The sequence below is a fragment of the Austrofundulus limnaeus genome, unplaced genomic scaffold, assembly GCF_001266775.1.
Source record: "Austrofundulus limnaeus strain Quisiro unplaced genomic scaffold, Austrofundulus_limnaeus-1.0 Scaffold19, whole genome shotgun sequence".
Taxonomy (NCBI): domain Eukaryota; kingdom Metazoa; phylum Chordata; class Actinopteri; order Cyprinodontiformes; family Rivulidae; genus Austrofundulus; species Austrofundulus limnaeus.
Window position 1 is genome coordinate 2,143,291 of NW_013952421.1, and position 4,927 is coordinate 2,148,217.

Below are 4,927 nucleotides of genomic sequence, written 5' to 3' on the forward strand. Positions count from 1 at the left end.
ATTTAGCAAACCCCTGCTGCAAACAAACGGAGAGAGTAATCTTTTATTTAGTTTTCTTTTGCAATTTTATTTATTTTCTTTCTTTATTTCTCTGCACCGGCTATCTCTGCATCCTGTCTCAGTTTCTGTTTATTTTTTTCTTCTTGTTTTTTTTCAGGAATGGTCTGCAGAGAGAATTGTTTAAATTTTATAGCGCATAAGAAAATGTGGAGAGAGGAAAACAAGCAAGAACATGAAAAACATCAATACCGAATCAGAAATGCACAATGTGCCGCTTGAAGTTCTCCACCTATAGAGTCTGATGGTGCATACGTCACATTAAAAGTTGCAGCAGTGAGTGAGGAAGACTCTGCGTTCAGTCTGTGTCCAGACTGACCCTAATAGAAGAGGCTGGAGGGGTTCAACAACTCGGGTGTGGCTACTTTTATTTGAGATTTTCTCATTTTCCATTTGCACGCTCAGATTCAAGCTGTGTGATTGTCTGTACTGTGCTTTTTAAAAATCCCTGCTGTGTTCTGTGTGTGCGCGCAAAAGCATAATTACAGCAGCTAATCATGCTTGAGACTTACCATTATATCAGCACGCCATGCAGAGGTGAGACTGATCCAGCACTGGAAATAACAGAAGGTGTGTGGGCTTGCTGCCTGAGATGCAGGTTTGAGGGGGAAAAAAAGGCCTAAAAAAAGGGAAAACAATGATTGAAATAAAAATAAAAAGTTCAAAACACAAACTTTTTTCTCCCTATAAAAAATTTGTACCAGATCTGACATCTGTACACACGCACAGCTTCCAGTCTGCCTGACAGTGAGAGCAGGGCCGGCCAAAACCAATGTGGTGCCCTGGGCGAAACTGCAGGTGGTGCCTCTCTGTGCAGTTTTCTAAATCTCACTGCTAATTTACATACATTCACATATGCAATTCATCAGTTTTGTCTTTGATGTTATTTTTTTAAACCAGCTTGTTTACTTAAAATCATTAACAATAACATTTATTTGAAATACCAGAAGTACAGAGAGAATTGTTTTTCATACCTGCCAACATTTGCTGCAGTGCTACACTCACTGGTTCAGCGAATGCAATAAAACAGTGAAATTATTGCAGAAGACTTTGAAAGAACTGTTTTGAATATACACTTATTTCATTTAGTCTCAGAATTTGATGTTTAACCAGCATACTATCAAATATCTGTAAACTTAGACTGTAAACGTAGACTTCAAATTATTGATTATAAAAGTGTTTGTGAAAATACCTTAAAATATACTGTAAAAAAACAGTTGTTCATTTTTGGATTGACTGAAATGTATGTAAGTTTAACATATAAAAAAGCTGTTGAATTACTGTCGGTGTCTAGAGCTGGGCGCTGGGCACGTGCCGGCTCGGCCTGGTGACCGCCTGGTGGGGCTTGGGTCCTCTGGCCCTGTTGGGCCTTGGCCTGGGGGTCCAGGTCTCTGTGTCCAAGCCCGGATCTGCTCCAGCGTGGCATGGCGGGTGCTTGTGAGCACCTCGCTGCTGGCCCTGGGGGATTACTGCGTGTGGTCACTGGTGGGCTCTCCCGGTTCTCTCCTATGGTCTGCTCTGGGGGGTGGGTGGGTGGTTCTCCCTGAGCTGGTGCCCCTGGGGGCTCTGCGCTTGAAGTCCCTCTCTGGGTTTTTGGCTCTGGTTTCCCTCATGTCTGCCTTGGGTCTTGGGGATCGGGTCTCTGGGTCTCCACAGTCACTGTTAAATATTCCATTGGAGAAATCTTGTATTTACATGCATGCTCACAACGGCACACTAACAGGTGTTCAGATCCTGAGATTTCTGACGGTCACTGAATGTGTATATATATATATATATATATATATGCATGAGTATATGTATGTATGTATACTTTTCAGCAAGATTATAATTGTTATTATTATATACACATGTATTTTGTTGCTGTGTTCTTGTTTTTTGCATTTTTGCAGGTGTACAGACAGATGATGGGTGTGTTGTCTTGTGTTTTCTTGGTGTATATTTCACACATCTTCTAATCTTTCTTTCAAACCTTCCCATTGCATTTCTCCTTTTTCTTCTTCTCTATTTTATAAAAAAGTCACTGATGATGAAGAAGTTAAGAAACTAATATTCAGTTCTGTTTTCTACTGAAGTGGCTTTTAAAAACTATGATGAAAATTTGTTTTAGGGTTTACAAACATGTCCGTAAAATAAATGGAAAACATCCTGGTAATTCTCTGCCATTTGCAATTTGCAATTTTTTACAGACTTGAGGAACACTTGTTCACATTAATGAGTGGCTGTGGGGTGAAGCAGTTCTAGGGGGGTCCAAGAGGATACCCACTGGAAATTTTATAAAAAAAATCTATTCAAAACTGCATTTTTCAGTTATTTGAAGAATACCTGACTGAAAACTCAGGATTAATAAAACAACATAAAATCAGTACTTTATGAAGGTAGAACACTGTAAACCAGACTTTAGCCTGAACTTTATCTGAGATCATAACTGAAACTTCCATTATCCTTTTTTTTTTTTGTTTTCAATGAGCACCAGGAGTCAGTGTATTTATTCGTGTATAATGCGACTCCCATCTTTTGAGCTTAAGAAGCATAAAAAAATTGAATCCCCATGCATAATGCTTCTGCTAATTCTATACAGACTTCTGGATGTTTCAGCTTTTGCAGCGTGCTTTCTGGTAGAGAAACATTATTTTGGGGATATCAACTTTCACACAACACCTGTAAAGTTTTGTGGGCGTGTCTGTTATTGCAGAGCAACACGTGCTTTTGCATGTCACTGAAAATCTTCCACTCCCTGAGCAGAAGATGGTTATTTAAGTAAGATGGACAGCTTTGAGGAGCAGCTTAGGTTCTTTTGAGCACACGAACATGCAACTGAGGTTTATCCAACTTCACTCATCATTTCAGTAAGAGAAAATATGGAAATTTTTGTGGTACTAAATTAGCAGAAAATGGTCCAATTTTTCTCCTGTGTATAGTACAACACCCCAACTTCATTATAAACTCATAAATATGGTAGTTTTGACAGCATCATGATMCTTTTATYACAACATATCMTCTGCACCAAATAACACCTTGWMTGAACGATGCTTCTGAGAAACCCACAGAACAAGATGCTTTCATGAACCTAACCTACTTTAAAATGCTAGAACTAGTTTTTGTCACCCTAGATGGACAACGTCTTTATCATTTACCTGCCTATGCCACGGCTCTGAGAGGATGTTAAATCAGAGCCATCACCCAGGATGCACTGCGTCTCACACGCGGTCCGAGTCACTGRAAAAACAAGAGTGATTCAGAGATCCTAACCCAAACTGTTTCTGACATGTTGGATGAATTTGTTTAAACCCCACCAAAAAAACAAACAAAAAAAAATCAAAACAGGAGTTATCAATAAGTCCTCTGCAGTTTCCCTGAGCATCTCTCAGGGGTAAAACAGACAGCTGATATCTGAATCTGTTGCACCACCACCGCCGCCCCACCTCTCGCTCCAGCACTCTGTCTCCTTGACTTGCTCTCTCTCTTTTTTTCTTCTTGTTGGAAACAATAAGTTCTAACTTTGACCTACATCACAGAGTGGATGTGACACTGGGCTCGTCCTATAGATAAACAAGCAGGCCCGGTTTGGAAAATGGACACACGAGTCAAAAAACGTCTCGTCTCCGGGCTTCTGATGTCAATCAGGCGTTACAAACCCCGGATGTAATGCAAGTACTTTTACTCCTCTGTCTCTGATTTGTAGAAATCTAAGAAGCGTAATAAATTGTATGCCACAGAAATATTAGTTTTTCAGACTCAGTCTTATGCAGATGGACCAAGAGTAAATAAACGGACAGAACAAGCAGCTTTTTCCACTATTTTTTATTTTAAGATTCAGGCCCTGGAAAGGAGCCAGAGCATTTCTTTCCCCCCCCAAACTTTTGTTGTCTGTGTCTTTTTCATTTTCCCCATAGGCTAGTTCTGTGTTGTTTTATGTACGTGTCCCTTGTTGTTTCTTCCATGTGGTTTCTTTGTCTTTCAGCCTCTTATCTCTTTGTTTCTTCGCCTTGCTCTCCTTCTATTTTCTCTCCCTCGACTTCCTGCTATCTCTCTCCCCCTCACTCACACCCTCACTCAATCTCTTTCTCTTTCCTCCCTCCCCTCCCCTCCCTCCCTCCCTCCCTATCCTTCGTGCTCACTCTCATTCCCTATCTCTCCCTCCTCCTCCCCCTCCTTCTCTCTATCTTTCTCATTCTCGCAGCACTCCCAGCTGCTGATGATTGATCAAGGTTTTCAAGGTTTGCCCTTTCCTGTTATTTAGGAGGAAATGTTTATGCACAGTTCCTCAGTCTTACAGTCACAACTGGCATGTGTCCACACTGGGTTTGTTGTGCCTCTGCTCTTCGTCTCAGATCTACTTTTCCCTCCACACGCTTTATGTGTGTGTGTGTGTGTGTGTGTGTGTGTGTGTGTGTGTGTGTTTACTTGTTAAAGGTGAGTTAGGAGAACAGAATACCTGTCTAATTATTGGGACGACCACTTTAAACAACACAACCTGCAGCCCACAGGTTCACACTGCCTGCCACACTGTTTCTGAAAGAAATCTGGAAGTTCAATAGTTAATGTCTTCTCTTGTTATGTGTTTTTTTTTCTTTTCCTCACTCCCTCCGTTTCTCTATATCTCCTTTCGTCTCTCCATTCCCTTTGCTCTCACCCCCCCCCACCACCCCTTCTTCCTCCACCTCTTGCTGATGGACTCTTCTTTTTTTATTTTCACACTCCACCATCCCCCCTTTTTACTTTTTTTTCTCTCTTTTTCAACACACCCTGCTCCTTTTCTTTCACTGCGTTTTCTTTCACCCCCCTCCTCCTTCCCTCCGTCTTTCTTTTCTCTCTGTCTTTCTTTCACCACATCCTTTCTTATGCGCCTGCCTCCCCACCACTACTC